The 20,105-nt window shown below is 35.9% G+C and overlaps 1 pseudogene; it reads right to left on the bottom strand.

Moving 5' to 3' along the window:
* Positions 1-10: 10 nt before the first annotated feature.
* On the bottom strand, positions 11-14,997 carry LOC129478546 (transcription factor IIIA-like; annotated as a pseudogene).
* Positions 14,998-20,105: the final 5,108 nt, after the last annotated feature.

The raw sequence follows: 20,105 nt of genomic DNA, 5'->3' as shown, positions 1-20,105 counted from the left end.
ATAAATGATTTTAACAACAAAAAATATACTTCTGAGGGAAAATAACTGAGCTCATTGGTCTGTAGTCCTTCAAACAAAGAAATCTGATTTTTAGCTGAGAGTAAGTATTGAAGCTGTCGAGATCAATACAATTCAATGACTCTCCATTTTTATGCAAAGATAAACCTTGTTCTTGTTTCCTCTTACGAGAGATATTTTACTGAGATGAGAGGCCAAATTTCATTTTTCAGAAGATAGCTTTACTTTGATCTTCATTTTCTTCCTGTCAAGCTCATACACAATAGCATGTCTTGTGAGAGTTTGTTTCATAGCCAACCTTTTGCCACAGCCAGCATGTTCACACATAAATGAGTGCTTCTCCTTATGAAAAGAAAGAAGACAGCTCTGGAGATTAAATACAGTTCTTCTGCAGTCTTCTCTTGGATGTTGACATACATCTCTTTCTGAGGCATGAGTTTTCACAGGTTATCTGAGATAATCTTCACATTTTAATGTTTTCTGGCATACATCATATGTTATTTCCTTTCTATGGATTTCTCTCATGTGCTTTGGAAGCTCTGTCCATGTTTCTGCCACAAAAGAACATCCCTATTGACATATAATTTTCTGACGAGTGTGCATCTGTACTCCCAGCCTGCAGGGTGAAACAAAGTGTTTTCCACATCCTTCAAGGTTAAACTTGAATAGGGGTTTCTTTTCGTGCTGGCACTGATGGATTTTCAGCTGCTGGTGCTTCTTAAAGGTCTTCTTACATCCTTCAAAATTGCATACATATTGCTTTTGCAGATTTTCATATTTGCATGCAAAATGTTTCTTCCAGTTGGATTTTGTGTGGGATTTTTTTTTTTTTATCACAGCCACTAGCTGCACAAATAAAAGGCTTTTCTCCAATGTGAATCAGGATGTAGCGATTCAGAAGGTAGCTCCTGATGAAGGCTTTGCCACACCCTTTGTAGTCACAGGCCTCTGCAAGATCAGCTAAATTTAAGATGGAAAGAATTTAGAGCCTTTTATTTGAGTGATCCCCAATTAAGGTGAGCTTATTTGGAAACAGCAGCATCAGAGACATTAAGTAGAATTTGTAGATAGGAGTATATTGCCTCCAGAATGAAAAAAAGAACTAAAAGATGTTGAAAGTTTATGTTTATAATGAGCATGTCAAATAAAACTCCTTAGGGGAAGATGTTACCAACTTAATATCAAACCTGTGCTGCTGGAGAAAGGTGGGTGCAGTTAAGCTCTTGTCTGCAAAGATTGCATACAATGGCAACACTGTCGAGGTGCCCTGTAAGGTGACCTAGGAAAAGCATACTTTTTTCCTTGGAGATAAAGGCAAAATACAGTTAAGAGGCCATTGAAATAGCCACCAAAGATAAATATTAGCAAAATCTATAATAGCAAAGTATTTACTGGTTATTAGTTAAATGATGTGAGTAATTTTAATAATATTGGGTATTACACATGAGGATCACAATAGATGAAACCACAGCATTGTAATAAACCACCCTGAGGCGTCTGTCTTTATTTATTTTTTTGAGGTTTGCAAATATTAGTTAAGTTTTATATAAATAAGTTTGAATTCTTGAAGGTCCTTCTAAAATTTACATTGAAACATCTTAACTGTTTTAATAAGGGGGCCCACAGGGTCTTGTTTCTCAGGCTAATTTTTCAGTGCCAAAAACTTTATTTAATTTTAATGCATTGCTCATTGTATCAGAACATACATGCTCAAAATGGAATTTAGAAAACACTATAATTAAAGAATACCTATTTTTTCTCTATTTAAAAAAATTTTTAAACTTTTTGTTTGTTTGTTTGTTTGTTTAAGAGATGGGGGTCTCATTATGTTGCCAGGGCCTGTGTGCAGTGGCTATTCACAGGTGCAATCATAGCTCACTACAACCGTGAACTCCTAGCCTCAAGTGATCCTCCTCAGTCTCCCGAGTATTTGGGACTACAGGCATGTACTACTGGACCAGGCTCTATTTTATATTTAGTTACTCTCCCAAGAATATAGAAAGTATTATGTTTAAATTTAGCAAGATCCCTGAGTAAAACTCTAAGTTGAGACCCAGTATGATTAAGTCTGTAAAGCTTTGTCAATTGGTGTATTTTAGCAGATCTTAAATTTAAGTTAGAACCTATCATTGACAGACACAAAAGCCCAATCAGTACACATTTCATATTAGTGTTATAAAAAATATTTTAGCAGATTTTTAGATTTCTAATTGGGTTAATTTATGTACAAATTTTTTTTGTGTATATGTATATATACAGAGTTATATAAGTAAATAAATAAATATGTATATATATACACACACACTATTTATTTTAAAATTTCTTCTCCTATATCAAGGTTTTCTCTTTATTCCATTATTTTTCCTCTGTTTTGGGCTTCTAGCCTCCTGAAGTCATGGTTTTTAGTTTCCATCTGTATCTAATAGTTCATAATTCAAAACTGGGTGGTTACAGGAAAGGAGTTGGGGAAGGAGCCCAGTGGTCTGCCTCATAGGCAGCCATTCTTCATCCTAAGGCTTCTCAGTCTACCTGTGAAAGAATGAGATTTCACTTGAGAGCTGCAGTCACCCCTCCTCGGGACAGGCAATAAGTTCCTTTAAGTTTTTGTTCCTTTGCATGTTGACCTGCAGGGGCACTTACTAAAGCCCAGTCACACTGGCTAGGGGCCTTGCATCATTTAAGCAACTGGGTAACTTTTGCAGGTGTACAGTAGGGGGTTGCTGAGGTGAGATATTTGTTTCCTTGCCACAGACAGCCTCTCTGGGTTAAACATTGAATGGCTGGTATCCAACGGGGCAGCCTATGATATTCCTGAGGATCTGGGGAACTTGAAGTTCCCTAAAAACAGCAACAAAATATGCAGCAAAGAAGGCAGGTCGACGGCTACCCGACCAGAGCAACACTGACTATGAGACAGGGGTGCCATTTCTTTACCATGGGGGAACCCAGCCAACACCTTTATTCACAAAGGTTGCCTGAAATACATGGACAAATCATCATTCTGCCCTAATTAATGATTATAAAGCAAAAAGTATCTGCAACAAGTCTCAATCAATTTAGAAGTTTATTTTGCCAAGGTTAAGGGCATGACTGTGACACAGCCTCAGGAAGTCCTGACAACATATGCAGGGCAGTTGTGCTACAGCTTCGTTTTAAACATTTTAGGGAGACAGAAGACATCAATCAATACATGTAAGATGTACATTAGTTTGATCTGGAAAGGTGGGACAACTTGAAGTGGTGGGGGCTTCCAGGTCATAGGCAGATTAAAAGATTTTCTGATTGGCAATTGGTTGAAAGAGTTTATCTAAAGATCTGGAATAGAAGAAAGTGACTGCATTAAGATAAGGGTTTGTTGAGATCAAGGTTCTTATTGTGCAGGTAAAGTCATCAGGTAGCAGGCTTCAGAGAGAATAGATTGTAAATGTTTCTGATCAGACTGAAAGAGTCTGTTCTATCAGTCATAGGGTCTCTGTTTTATCGTTAATGCTGGTCAGTTGTGCCTGAATTTCAAAGGGAGGCATGTCCAGCCCTTACTTCCCATTGTGGCCCTGAACTAGTGTTTCAGGTTAACTTTGGAATGCCGTTGGCCATGGAGAGGGTCTATCAGTCAGTTAGTGGGCTTAGAATTTTATTTCTGGTATACATAATAAAAAAGGAAACAAAGAAGTAAGGGCATCTGGGGTCAGCCTCTGTTGAACACAGTGACTAGAAAGAGGATAGAATGCCCAATGCCAGAAAGTGCAGTTTTAGCGGTGCATCACTCCCATATCCATGGGGTGGGCCTCCACCAAGGTTTTTATTGAGCCTCCAGAGTTTAATCTGTTAGCACTGTTCATTAGAATATTCTGAGAGACATGGGGATACATGGCAAGCACAGACAGACACAGCAGCAGGCAACAAGGCTAAAGCACAAGCTCAAGTTCTGTCCAAGCCACTCTCATAGAGGTCTGGAACTAATTAGTAAGCCAAGAGCAGCCTCTTGAAAAGCTATCTGAGTCAGCAGTCATGGCCATGCTATCTGCTCACAGTGCAAATTGTTTTATAAGATTTAAGGATTATTTTGATGGAAGGATACAACACACTGTCACTCAAATACATGAAAGGCAGAATTTCTTATTACTTTCAGCTATTAATAAGAGAAGGCTACCAGGCAGGACCATATAGGGAATTGCACTCAGGGACAGGGTAGCAGCAAAAGAGAGCTGTAGGAGGCAACTATTTAGGGTATCCATGGCAAGCAAAGTGGGGTTAGCTAGGTTTCTCAGACTGCCTTCTGGTTGGTTATAATGCTGTGCCTAATTGTCTGGTATTTGGCCTGGGGCAATTAGAGCTTGTGCATAAGGACCCACAGTGTAAGAACCTGATTAAGGAAGTGGTTGGAGTGTGGAAGAAATCAGGCTCTCAGAAAGGGCAATTGACAAGTCCCTAACCAGAACCTCAAAACTGACTAAAGATATTAAAAAATTAAAAATCCCAAATCAAAAACTATATGTCTACATTATACTACAGGTAAAACAGGATTATGAATTAATAGTGGTAATAATTTTTAATTTTTTAAATTCATTTTGAAAAGTCTTATTCTAAAATGATTGAATTAGGAAAGTTACCTACATATTTTAAATTTCCATTCCTGAGACAGGAAGAAAAAAAGTGTTTGTCTTTTCCATTTCTAAATTCCCAAGAAACTATAGACATAAATTACTAGCTAAAACAACAGCATAAGGCCAAACAAAAAGCATCTCAGAAAAAAGAACAGGTATTTATGCTTTCTTTGTTCTGTTGATGACTTTCAAAAGTTGCATATATAGCAAATATGATAAATTAATATACTTATCTATAATTTCTATCTCATATTGAATAAATGATAGTGACAGTTACAATAAATTCTATACCTTTTCACAGGTATATTGCACACATTTAAGGAAAATAAGTGGCTTTACTGAAGTACAATTGATATAAAATAAGCTGTCTATATTTAAAGTAACAAATTTTATACTTTTTAATCAAATATATCAGTATACATCTCTACATATTTACATATAAAAAATAGATTAGGTAAATAGATGATAGATAGATAGATAGATAGATAGATAGATAGATAGATAGATAGATAGATTGCTAGGGTTGCCATAACAAAGTTCCACAACCTGAGTTAAACAACAGAAATTTATTTTCTCATCATTCTAGAGGCTAAAAGTTTAAGGCATTAGCAGGGTTGGTTTCTCCTGAGACATTCTCTTTAGGTTGTAAATAGCCATCTTCCTCTCCCCGTGGTCTTCCCTCTGTATTTACTGAGTCATAATCTCTTCTTCTTATAAGGACACCAGTTATATGGGATGGATTAGGGCCTACCTGAATGACCTGATTTTCATTTAATCACATTTCTAATGACCACATCTCCAATTACCATCCCATTCTGAGGTGATGCTAGGGGTTAAGACTTCAACATATGAATTTTGGAGGGATGTAATTCAGCACACACACATACACACACACACACACACACACACACACGATTGACCCTGTTTGCGGATGACATGATCTCTCATCCAGGAAACCCTATCATCTTAGCCCAAATCTTCTTAAGCTGATAAGCAACTTCAGCAAAGTCTCAGGATACAAAATCAATGTGTAAAAAAATTGCTAACATTCCTATACACCAACAGTCAAGCTGAGGGCCAAATCACCAACAAACTCACATTCACAATTACCACACAAAGATAAAATACCTAGGAATACAGCTAACTGGAGAGGTGAAAGATCTCTACAAGAACTACAAACCACTGCTCAAATAAATGAGAGAGGACACAAATAAATGAAAACATTTTACATGCTCAAGGATAAAAAGAATCAATATCGTTAAAATGACCATACTGCCCAAAGTAACTTATAGATTCAATGTTATTTCCATTATATTGACATTTTTCACAGAACTAGAAAAAACTATTTTAAAATTCATATGGAACAAAAAAGAGCCCAAATAGCCAAGGCAATCTTAAGCAAAAAGAGCAAAGCTGGAGGCATCACGTTACCTGACTTCAAACTATACTACAGGTCTACAGTAGCCAAAACAGCATGGTACTCGTACAAAAACAGACACATAGACCAATGGAACAGAATAGAGAACCCAGAAATATGACCATACACCTATCTGATGTTCAACAAACCTAATGAAAACAAACAACGGGGAAAGGATTCCCTATTCAATACATGGTGCTGGGACAACTGGCTAGCCATATGCAGAAGATTGAAACTGGACCCCTTCCTTACTCCATATACAAAAATTAACTCAAGATGGATTAAATACTTAAATGTAACCCATAACTATAAAAACCCTGGAAGAAGACAACACAGGCAATACCATTCAGGACATAGGCTTGGGCAAAGATTTCATGACAAAGAAGCCAAAAGCAATTGGAACAAAAGCAAACATTGACAAATGGGTTCTAATTAAACTAAAGAGTTTCTGCACAGCAAGTGAAACTATAAATGGAGTAAATAGATGACCTACAGAATGGAGGAACATTTTTGCAAACTGTACATCTGACAAAGGTCTAATATACAGGATCTATAAGGAACTTAAACAAATTTATAAGGAAAAATCCCAACCCCATAAAAATGTGGGCAAATGACATGAACAGACGCTTTCCAAAAGAAGACATACATGCGGCCAACAATCATATAAAAAAAGCTCAACATCACTGATTGTTAGAGAAATGCAAATCAAAACCACAATGAAATACCATCTAACACCAGTCAGAATGGCAACTACTGAAAAGTCAAAAAATAAAAGATGCTGGCAAGGTTGTGGAGAAAAAGGAACACTTACATCCTGTTGGTGGAAGTATGAATTAGTCCAGCCATGTGGAAGACAGTATGGTGATTCCTAAGACAGAAATACCATTCAACCCAGCAATCCCATTACTAGATATATACCCAAAGGAATATAAATCATTATATTATAAAGACACAGGCATTCATATGTTCATTGCAGCACTATTTACAATAGCAAAGACATGGACTTAACCTAAATGTCCATCAGTGGTAGACTGGACAATAAAATGTGGTACATATACTCCATGGAATACTCTACACCATAAGAAAGAACAAGATCATGTCCTTTGCAGGGGTATGGATGGAGTTGGAGGCCATATCCCTAGCAAACTAATACAAGAACAGAAAACTAAATACCATATGCTCACTTATAAGTGGGAGCTAAATAATGAGAACAAATAGACACATAGAGGGAAACAACACACACTGTGGGCTAGGAGGAGGGAGACGATCAAGAAAAACAACTAATGGGTACTAGGCTTAAAACCTGGGTGATGAAACAAACCCCTATGACAAAGTTAACCTATGGAACAAACCTGCACATGTACCTCTGAACTTAAAATTTAAAAAAAGAGTTTTTAATAAATGACTTCAAATTCCACTTTTTAAAACTAGAAAAATCAAAGATGCAAAGTCGAAGTAAATGAAAAAAAAAAAAGATCAGAGCACAAATTGATGAAGTACAAAGCAGAAAGGAATACACAGAAATTAATAAACCTAAAATCATGTTCTGTGAGATTGTCAGTATCACTGGTAAATCTCTAGCAAGACTGAAAAGAAAAAAATATACAGAAGACACAAATTCCCAATATCAAGAATGAGAAATGCTGTATCTGTAAAATTCTTGAAAAATTAAAAAATAATAAGAATATTATGAACATCTATATGCCCATATATTCAATAAGTTAGGTTGCAGGATATATTAGCATACAAATATTTTATTTCATTTCTATTTACTAACAATAAACAATTAGAAATTAAAATTTTCAGTAGCATCAAAAATATGAAATTCTAGACACAATGAAGATGAGAAATTTTGGGAAGTCGAAACAAACAAAAAAAAATTATTTTGAAGTTCTTTCCAAGTCTTTCATGTCTCAATCAGCATTGCCTTTTTCCTACACTTAAAGGAAAGGCATTTAGTCTTTTGCTATTAAGCATAATGTTAGCGTTAGGTTTTTCAATGATGCTGTTAATCAGGTTAAGGAACTTCCCTTATACAGGTATTCCTAGTTTGAAGAAGATTTTTATTAGTAATGGAATTTAAATTTTTTTTCAAAAAAATTTTTTGTTCCCATAGGAGTTTCTGTTTAGTTAATATTGGTGTATTACATTAATTGGTTTCAAATACCAGCCTTGCATTCCTGGGATAAACCTAGGATGTATGATCTTCTTTATATTGTAAGATTTGATTTGTTTATAATATGTATATCTATATTCATGAAGTGATATTGTTAGATTGTTTTCTTGTGATGATTTTGTCTGGGTTTGGTTTGTATCAAAATTGTACTGCAGGTTCTTCCCAGTGCTATAAGGCAATTAATACATAATAGGCATCCAGAAGGATAAAGAATAAATAAAACTGTCTTTATCCACAGACAATATGATCCTGAAAACTTACTAACCTCATTTATTTGTCTAATAGCTTTTTTGTGGATTCTATAGGATTTTCTGCATAACAATGTGAGAATGAACTCCACATCAGGAAATTTATGCAGTCATTCTTGATGAAAATATTCCATAAATGAAGAATAGATAGAAGCATCTTATATATCCTATGGATGACAATTTGATAAACTGTACAAAAGTTATAATTCAAATACCTCTAATCTAGGCATCCCACTGTGGAACATTTATTCTACAGCTATCTCTAAAGCCATGCTAAAACTATAAATGTGAAAGTTTAATTATTGGTAATAGCAGTAAGTGTTACTTAAATTATGAACCATCTTTTCAACGAAATGGTAAGTACAGAAAAAACAAACTGCAAACAAAAACCCTAACAACAACAACAACATCTTCAAGCTATCTCATGTTAGAAGGTAAATGCCACAAAGTCAGGAGTTTTTAAACTACAGTGTTCTGTTGTATATCCGATTATTAGAACAGCATCCAAAACACAGTAGGTACTCAATAATAGTTAATACACCTGAAACGCCATGGGTGTATGAATATACCATATACAGTACATGGCATAGCTATAAAAGTACATTGTGCTCTAGTAAAAACTCAACAAATATGTAGTATTATTATCTTATGAAGTAATAAAAAAACTTTATATTATTTTATGAGTACACTGTTAAGTAAAAAAGTATAGGACAATGCATCTAAAAACAACCTTTATGTAAAAAAAAAAGGTAGAAAATAAGAATCCTATTTGTATTTGCTTGATAAGCAAAGTATGTTTTTGTGTGTGTGTGCGTGTATGTGTGTATATATGCTAAAAATTTGACATTAATAATTAATTATGATGGTAAATGAAAGTCAGGGATAGAGGTGGGTGAATTTTATTGGAAGGCACCCAGGGTAGGTTGGAAACTTTAAACTGCATGAATACGTTTTGAATTGTGTGAGTATATGATCCAAGAAGAATTTGCATAATTACACAAAACTTTGTGTAGTCATAATTTTGATAAGTGCTGCAAATAAAAATACAGTATCATGATATATATATAATACAGTGTGGGTACACTATATATAGTATAGCTGTAAAAGCACATTGTACTCTAGTAAAAATTCAACAAGTATATGGCATTTTTATGAAGGAATAAAAAACTTGATATTAATTATTTTATGAATTCATGTGACAATATTGGGTAGAGTGTTTTGTATTATGTAATGAGATGTATGGTTTAGGTGTTTTTACCTCAAAGATATCTTGCTAATACTGTAAGTGTTATTATGTTGTGTTTTAGTGTATAATTTATCATTCACTTAAGGTGAGGATGGTCTAATGCAAAATTTAATTCTAAGCATTATTCAGCCATAAATTAATTAAGATAACTGACTCAATCTATCAGGGACTATGACTTCTTGACATGGAAAACTAACTTGAGAGTAAAACTCCAATAAGTGATACTTCACTTGCTAATAAAACTTTCTTTTCCATTTAATACAGACCACAAGTATGAAATGTTTAAAATGTTGCTGCCGATTTCATATTCCAAAGCAAAATGCAATACCAAATAATAGATCTGGGAATAAGAAAAGATATTAAATATTTTGTTTGCATTTTTATTAGAAAATAATTCAGCATCAAAATATAAGATATTAAATATTTTCTTTGCATTTTTATTAGAAAATAATTTAGCATCAAAATATACGGAATGTTAAATTAGAGGGAAAACTAAGGTGAAATATATCAAGACTGCAAGTACACTAACAACAAAAATAAAATAATGTGGATTTATTTGTGATTTTTTTTTTTTTAAAGGAAGCAGTGACTTACCAGTCCCACTTTTGATGACCCATTCTTAGTCCCTCTCCTTCTTAACGTATCAATATTAGACCTGGTTGATAATGCCCCCCTTTTTCTTTAAGGTTATCACTCTCTCTTCTGGGTACTTTATCAACTTACTGGTTTCCTTTTAGTCTCTCTAAGTGGCTTTCCCTTATTTCTCCAACTTTAATCCTTAAATGTCTAAGGGCTCAGTCCTTGGCCCTAACATCTTTTTTTTTTTTTCAATGTATACCCATTCCCTTGATGATCTCAGCTAATAAAACCTGTCTTTAAAAAGCCATCCATTCACTGATAACTCTGAAATTTATCTCTACTGTGGTACGCTCTAATTAAGTCCAAGTTCATATATTCAATTATCTATTTTACATTTGTAATTCTAAATAATGTCAATCTACATTAGTCATACTAACCATATCTAAAACCGAACTCCAGCCCCCAACCCCACCTCACTTTCACATTTTGCACTCTTGCTTATACAAATAAGTTGAAATGCTATTCTTCCAATTTCCACTAGCCGGAGGATAGGGAATAGTCATCACTGACTCTTTTCTCATACATTTTTCTCATACCCACAACCACCCATCAGCAAATTCTGCCAACTCACCTTCAAAATATACCTACTATGCTTCTAAGTATCCCACCTCTTCTTTGTCCAACTCACCAATACATTTTACTTGGATTATTAAAATATCCTCCTAACTGGCTTCCCTGCTTTCACTCATCCCTCTGAAGGATATACTCCACGGATAAGCCATAATAATGATCCTTTTATAACTTAATCAGAGCATGTCTTTTCCCTGCTCAACTCTTACAGTGAGCCTTCACCTTAATTAGAGTAGGAGTCAAAGTCCTTACCATGGCCTATAATCCCTAATTGCCCTATCTGATGCTGCTAACCATCTGACCATACCTGTATCACCCTCTTACTTACTCTGCTTCTGTCTCATTGGCCTTTCTGAACTTCCTTGAATGCACTCCAGTGTAATTCTTTTTCCTCAAAATGTCCTCAATTAAGTCACCTGCTCAGGTCTTTGCTCGGATGTCACCATATCAGAGATCTTCCCTGAGTGTCCTGTATAAAATAAACCTAGTGTTTCCTAGCTTTCTTGTTCTGCTTTATTTTCTTTTCAAGTTTTCATCACCAAATATATATCAATTTGTTTACTTTCAGGCTTTCTCCAGAATATCAGTTTCATGAAGGCAGAGCTCTGTCTATTTTTTTCCTCTATGTATCCACAATCCTTATAAAATGCTTCTCAAATGATAGGAAGTTTAATAACTACTTGTTGAATGAGTAAGTGATCAGAGAGGTAATAAAAATACCAATTATTCATGAACCTAGCATTGTCAAATAAGACAGTAAGGATGTGAACCTGAAAATAGACATTTTTGCTCTCTTGTTATGCAGCAACAACTAAAATTTAGTATGTAATCAATAAATCTTTGTATTAGTAAACTTTTAAATATAATTGCAAAATAATAATTGGTTATGTGGATAAATACATAATCCATTTTCACTAATGGTGAGGAATATAAAAATGAAATTAATGTGGAATGCAATTCCACAAAAATGGAATGCAATTATGCCAAATTACCATCTACCTGTATTTGTTTCATTTTGTTTTGTTTTATGTTTTTTTGAGGGTGGGATATTTAACTTGTTGACCACAGCATTATATATGTTGAAATTATTTAAAAGAACTATTCACTTATAGAAACTAAACTATTTATCTAAATGGCTAAAGAACTGATAGTTCTGATTCTGTGGTCTTTCTTGGATTCCTTTATTGTAGTTGAGAGAGTACAAAACATTTTAAAAATTATACCACTTCTAGAAAGCACTGATAATTCCACAATGTTCTTTAACATTCACAGTCAGATGAAACCAAGTTTTGCTTTGCATAAATCAAAAAAGAAATCATCCAATATAAATTTGTAAAAATTATGACAATCTAATTTGATAAAGCCCATTTGTGTTCTCACATCTGCTGAAGAGGTGGGAAAATGTTCCTATAAAGGCCAACCATAAATATGTCCTCTCATGATACCCACCTTTAAAGGTAGAGACCAGGTAGAGAAAGAACTAGATACAAATCACAGAGATCTCAGGTAGCAAAGATAATTACATATGCCTCTATCAATAATGACTCAAAGGAACCCCATGTTATTTGAAAACCTCATTTAACCACCAACCATGAGAAAATTATTTTCAAAAATAGGTTATATGCCTATTTAGAAAGATAAGCAACATGGTCCATGCAAATACAGTTTAATGGATCAAATTAGGTATTTCAATTCCTAATAAATGTTGGAAATTCTATGTGAATGTATTGACAATGAATTATCAAGATAATCTCTATAGGATTTTAGTGTATTGTGCTTTGAATACAATGAATTATCAAGATAATCTCTGTATGATTTTAGTGTATTGTGCTTTGAGAGGGTAGGGCGTCCTGGATTACTCAACCTGTAGGTAAGTGGCGAATCTTAAGTCTCAAGCAGTAGTCAGAATCTCTGAATCTGCTCTCAGAGAACACCTAGGCTTGACTCAACTTTTCAGAGCAACATGGTGAGCTTTAGCAAAATGCATGACACATTCAGAAGTCTAAAGAAGTCCCACTGCTAGGGTGAAAGCACGGCATTAGATAAGTGCCCAGCTCACAATCTGTAAGCACCTAGAGACTGGATTTTTAAAATAATATGTTTAATGATTGAGAAATGCATGCTGGCCGGGCGCGGTGGCTCAAGCCTGTAATCCCAGCACTTTGGGAGGCTGAGGCGGGCGGATCACGAGGTCAGGAGATCGAGACCATCCTGGCTAACACGGTGAAACCCCGTCTCTACTAAAAATACAAAAAATTAGCCGGGCGTGTTGGCGGGCGCCTGTAGTCCCAGCTACTCGGGAGGCTGAGGCAGGAGAATGGCATGAACCCGGGAGGCGGAGCTTGCAGTGAGCCGAGATCGTGCCACTGCACTCCAGCCTGGGCGACAGAGCGAGACTCTGTCTCAAAAAAAAAAAAAAAAAAAAAAAAAAAGAAATGCATGTTGTTTTTAATCCTGGGAAAAAAACCCTGAATGTTAATATGTGTACTCAATTTTCTTAATTATTTTTAATAAACATGAAGCATTGGCTTATTTGACGAGTTTCTTTTTAGAATTTTTTGTAATTCCAATAAAAGAGAAATGATGTCATGTTATTAAAATCTCTTACAAGAGTGTTAATTTTGAAGCCTTGGGAGAGTTACTAAATTTATAAAGTTTGGTATTTATCATAAACCTACTGACTAAAGCATTGCTAACAATTATTAATTAAGCAGGATTAGGCAGAATAAAATTATAGTTTTTCTAATCTTGGCCAGTAAAATGTTTTATAAAACAAAAAAATTAACAGAAACTATAATAGATGTAATTTTTGGGCTTTTTGACATCCAAGTTGATATAGCAATCCACTGAACTTGAATGTGCAGTTCTAATGGTTTTGTGTAGATTTGTGCAAGGTAACTTCAAATAGTTCTTTACTACTGCTCAGCAATCCATCTGTGTTACTCTATAAACTTTGTCTCAATTTTCCCAATGATTACTTCAATTTTCTCCACATCTGTGAATGTCTTCTGACTTCCTGTTACATTCCATCATCCTTCCCATTGGTATGTTTGTGCTCCATTATACTTTCTCAGGAATATTAGCCAACTTCTTTTTCCAGAGTATTCAACTACAATTTCTCAACTATATATTTTCCATCAAATATATTAATCTTCAGGCCTCTATCCCCTATCTTTCTGTACTTACAGCCCTATCTGTCCTCCACTCTGTAGATAATCTTTTAAAAATTATTTATGGCTGGGTATGGTGGCTGAAGCCTGTAATCCCAGGACTTTGGGAGGCCAAGGCAGGTGGATCACCTAGGTCAAGAGTTCAAGACCAGCCTAGCCAACATGGTGAAACCCTGTCTCTACCAAAAAAAAAAAAAAAAATACAAAAATTAGCTGGGTGTGGTGGTGGGTGCCTGTAATCCCAACTACTCAGGAGGTTGAGGCATGAAGAACTGCTTGAACTGGAGAGGTGGAAGTTGCAATGCGCCAAGATTGTGCCACTGCACCCCACCCTGGGTGACACAGCGAGACTCCATCTCAAAAAAAAAAAAAAAAAATTACACTTCTTTGTCTCTGTTCTCCAATTACTAAGACACTCCATGCCAACATGGCTCGATAGCATTATTTTATGGAACATTCCTTCCTACAGTCATCAATGACGTCCATTTTGCCAAATCCAAGGCACATTTTTAGTCTCCATTTAATTGATTTCTCAGCAACATCTGACACTGTTTCCTCTTTTTTGAATTACTCTCTGCTGTACTTTGGATATTTGAGTCTCTAAACCTCATGTTGAAATTTGATATCCAATGTTGGAGGTGGGGCCTAAAGGGAAGTGTTGGGTCATGGGGGCAGATCCCTCATGAATGGCTTGGTGCCTTCCTTGTGGTAATGAGTGAGTTCTCTCTTAGTCTCCCAGGCCCCACTGCCCCTGTGCTGGTTGTGAAAAAAATGTCTGCAACCTCGCTTCCCTCTCCCTTGCTTCCTCTCTCACCATGTGATCTCTGAACATGCTACTGGCTCCCTTTCACCTTTCACCAGGCATGGAAGAAGCCTGAAGCCCTCACGAGAAGCAGATACTGGCACCATGCTTCTTGTACGGCCTGTAAAAACATGAGCCAAATAAACTTCTTTAAAAAAAAAGACCCAGTCTCAGGTATTCCTTTTTAGCAACACCAACAGACTAACAGACCTTGTCACCTCATCAGCTTATTCATCAGCTCTCTTTATGCAATATACTTGACCAATGCCAGAATTAAAGCAAGTACTCAAATAAAAGCAAAAACAATGGGAATGTAAGAAAAAAAAGAAACACAACACATGACCAGCAGACTTGATCATCCACAGATAATTATGTCATCATTGCAGAGACTATCAGCTGACTACCAAAATCCTTTCTCCTTTCTTTTACAGAAGATGGGTATGTTATTTTTAAACTCTATTACATTTTTCACCCTCCCTTGCAGTGATCTGTGACCATGTGCTGAATTTCTTATAAAGAAGCACTGTAACTGTCCTAGAAAACGTCCCACATATAATTACACTTTCCTTTTTCATGTGGGCATGTTGAGGATGACAGAGATTCAGTCAGCTTGGGTCTTTGAATGACCGTATGGAGTAGAGACAATCTCCTTCTCATCCTTGGGCACACACATTTTTCTGGATTGATTGCTCTGTGAACTTCAAACTTTGATTTGCATCAGAATCACCCAGGAAGGTTTGTTTAAACACAGATTGTTGGCCTTCAGTATCCGTTTCTGACTCTACAGATAGAGGGTGGAGCTCGAGAATTTTTATTTCTAACATCTCCCAGGTTATGGCTACAGGGATCCTACTTTGAGGAGCACTGCCTTAGACTATGGCATAGAATGAAACAAATGTCTATTTTTCTGAGCCATTACATTTTGAGTCTATTGTTAAAGAGCTTTAGTCTTCCCTATCTCATTCAGAAATGATTATGGAAACTTGATGAGAATTATTTTATTTTTATGCTGTCATGCACACTTAATTTGGCATAAAATAGAGCAAACCCTTATAAGGTAACACTGAGTGACTGGAAAATGGGTCAAACTACTGCATCCAAGTTCTCCGGTTTGTCATCTTCCTACTTTTTATGCTGTTCTCTTAAAACTGATTCCCCAGGTCCCAGGTAGCAGTTTCCACTTCAAAGTTGTTCAAATGCATGAATAATTAAAAGTATTAAGGATTAGAGCCACAGAAATGAGGAGGCAAAAAAAGAGGAGAAAAGGCACTTCACAAAACAACATGGTTTTGCATTTTGAAAATAGGAAATAGTAAATAATATTTTGTCCCACAATTTATCTTGTATTATTTGGGTGGGGATGGTAAATACATGTGCTGTTTGGAGCTTAGAACGAAAAAATGCTATTCAGAGAGGGTGGATGCACTGGATAGGAGTCAACACTCAGTGGAATTGCTCACTGATTCAAGTTCTACAAGTGATTAGGTGAGAAATCTTGGACAACCGACTTCCACCATGAGGGGAGTATAATCTAGACGAGTGCTAATATGCCAACTAGATTTGACAATTTGTAACTCTATAACTAACTGCTTGTTTTATAAGAAGGGAAAGAATACGACCATTAAATACTGTAATAACACATACATAGCAGGCTGAAACATTTTTGATAGACACATATATTTTACAATGTTTAAGTAGAATAGAAGGAGCCATCCAGGCTTATACTTAATATATGTCAGTTTAAATACCATAGCGTTAAGTTTCCTGTTTATGAAACAGAAAATTGAGAAACGTTGAGTCTTAGCAATTTTCAAGTAGTAGGGACAAAGAAGAGAGCATTCACTCTTCCAAAGATAATTTGTATAATTGACAGGGGTGGAAAATCTTTTGCTTCCTTGGGCCACATTGGAGGAAGAATTGTCTTGGGCCACATCATATTAAATACACTAACACTAACAATATCTGATGAGCTTAAAAAAAAAAAGGTCCATGCATAAATCTTATAATGTTTTGAAAAAGTTTACAAATTAGTGCTGGGCTGCATGCAAAGCCGTCCTGGACTGCATGCGGCCCACGGGCCCTGGGTTGGACAAGCTTGGCAGATTTACTAATGTTTTGTGCTTTAATTTGTCTCAAGAAGTGCTTAATTAATTATCTTATAAATGCAACTAGGCTGTTTAATAACTGAACACAGATTTTTTTCTCTCTCTGTCATTATTGTTTGTTTTCTACTAGCAGAATTGAGTTATTCAAATTGACAGTCTCTTGATCGGTTGATATTCAAGACACCACTTAGACAAAATAATGTTCCCCAGTTTTTTGTTTTCTTGTTTATTTTTGTTTTATTTTCTTCATTCCTTTCATTTTAATCATAAATCCTAAAGGTTACACTAAAATTGTCCCCAGGTTATTAAAGGTAACCTAATTTTTTTTCCTGGAAAGAAATCTTTTAATTCCTATAATTTTCTCTCTCTCCTTCTTGGCTACTATATAAAAAATGGGCAAATTTCCAAGGAAGAACACAGTGTGGTAAGTTAGGCAAACCTGAAAATGAAAGGATAAATTAATAAGAAAAAGAAAAACATCCTACTGAGGAAGTGTAAAGTTCATATGGTTTCTTTAAGGCAGGAAGAGAAGTGATGGATGACTACTAAAATCAGTACATTGTACAATGTATTAGAAAGCCACATTCACTGGAAGTAAAACCCATAAGAGATTATATTTTAATATTAAGATGATTTCTAGGAGGAGTAGAAATCAATTATGGTGTAGAAAACTTGACAAAAATATTGGAGGTCTGTTCTCAAGTCCCAGCTTCTCCATTCCATACCTTACAAGGTTAACTGGTTATTGAGTGAGCTAAACTTAAAAATGTGTTCAAGAAGCCCCTTTATCTTTCATGAACTCTTCAAAATCTTTCCACCCCCTGATAGCACATTATGAACATCCCATAACTTTCAAGTCACTTCTATTTTCTTTTCAATCATTATGACTCACTCTCTGTTATTCAGATGTTCTTTCCAATCTAAATCAGAGCTCCAAACTCTAATTCCATTCAAAGTTTCTCTCTTCTGCACAACTCAAGATTGATCTGTGGCTCAAAGGCTTCCAGTGACAAAAGGCATGTTGACATTTTTTTTCACTTTCCATCATCCTTTTCTTTCTTTTTCTACCTCCTTCTAGACTGAGGTGAGAAAGGAAAGTTGGTGGAAGAGATACAAATGTCTTCCTTCCCCCTATTTTTATAGTTAGGCCTTTGTTTTTGTTGCCTGGCAGCATTCATATATGATTTCTTATATAAGGTATGTATGTGAATATTTAAAGAGTTCTTGTAGGGACCTCCACAATGCATACTATTGTCACATGGGTGTCAGGCCCTGGAGACTCTCCTTTTGGTAGGCTTCCCTCTTTCTTAGGGTACATACAAAAAGACTTAAGCTGGGCTATGTTATTCTGCCTCTATTGGCCCATGCACCTTTGCCAGCTCCAATGGTGAAAGTGCAAGTCCCTTTATTCTTTTCCCTACACGTTCCTGTGCAGTAGTGGGCTGCTCAAGCCACATTCTCACCCATAGAAGATTCCATGCAGTAAAGAGGCCTAAGCTTTCATATGCATAAATGCATCCACCTTTCAGAGGACTCAGTTAAGCACTGTCTAGTGTTCTCCTCCAAGAAATGCCCCAAGATGAGACTGAGAATCTGTGGCTCATAAACATTCAACCATGGTGTGAGAAACAGTCTACATCTTTTAAAACCACTGCCAGTCTCTCTGCATGCTTTTCTAAGGTTACATTGCCTTGGGAGAGAAAAAGCTTCCATTCCGCATTACTCTCCTCTGGTCTGACAAGCCAACAATCCAAATGAATTCCCTCTATACGTAAACTCCTCTAGACCTAGCCTTATTTAGTCTGGATGGGTTGTGGGTATGAGGGTCAAAAGACTTACCCTGCCATCTTTGATTAAATACTATAAGGGTTACTTGTAACTACTTGACACTCTAAAATATGGGGGCAGTTTCTGCCTAGTATTATCAGCCTTGGGTCTTTGGCTGAGAATACAGGAAAATAACATTAACTTTCTGCTGCAGAGGTATTGTAATGTTGGACAAATTATTTAACCTTTACCCGAGTTCCCCATCTGGGCTGCTGTATTAATTTCTTTTGGCTGCTATAACAAATTACCACAAACTTGGTGGCTTATGACAACACAAAATTAAAATGAATCATCTTATATTTCTACAGGCCAGAAGTCAAAAATCATTTCCACTGGGCTACAGTCAAGGTGTTGACAGGGCTTGTTCCTTCTAGAGACTCTGGTCGATTATCCATCTCCTTGCCTTTTCTAGCTTCTAGAGGCCACCTGCCTTCATTGGCTCATGCTTCTTCCTCCCATCATGCCCATTTCTTGCTTCCAAAGTCACTTCCTTTCTGCTCTCCTGCCTCCCTCTTATAAAATTGCTGTGACTGCACCAGGCCTATGTGGGCAATCCAGAACAGTTTCCTTCTCTCCAGATGCTTAGCTAAATCACATCTGCACACTTTACCTATATGGTACACATTTTACTTATATGGTGGCAGTCACAGTTTCTAAAGATTGAGATGTTGATATTTAGGGGGTCATTACTCAGCTTGCTACACTTGCTTTGAGGATTAATAATATTAAGCACTTGCCATGATATCTGGCACATATGAGCACTTAACATAATTTCTGTTCTTCTTCCTAACTTCTCATCCTATTTATTAGGTTGTGTGATATTTTGGTTAAGGCACTTGATTGCCAAAGGGTCTTTGCTGCCTCATCTGTAAAACTAGATATATTTATAGTACTCTCTTTGAAGATATAATGATGAATAAGACTGATTTAACTGCTGTCATCCTTAAGCTCACATTCCAAGGGAGCAGATAATAAAATAGCTACATATATAATGAGATATTAATTAGTACCATAAAACAGTTCAGCAATCTAGTCAGGGAAGGAGAGATCGTTTGATGCAGAGTCATGCATGCCTCACTCTCAGTTTATTAGCATCTGCAAATGGCACCTACATAGAAAAGACTTGGGTGACCACATGACCTGAAAGAGTATCCCTGCCTGCTCTATCCTTTATTCTGTGTCTTTTTCTCTGACTTAACTTCTTATGACACTAATTCCTATGTTATATTATATTTAGCTATTTTGCTTTTTTTTTGTTCACATCATTCAGAAAAAATGTAAGT

The sequence above is a fragment of the Symphalangus syndactylus genome, chromosome 3 (assembly GCF_028878055.3).
Source record: "Symphalangus syndactylus isolate Jambi chromosome 3, NHGRI_mSymSyn1-v2.1_pri, whole genome shotgun sequence".
Classification (NCBI taxonomy): Eukaryota; Metazoa; Chordata; class Mammalia; order Primates; family Hylobatidae; genus Symphalangus; species Symphalangus syndactylus.
This window is presented reverse-complemented; position numbering and strand designations above follow the sequence as displayed.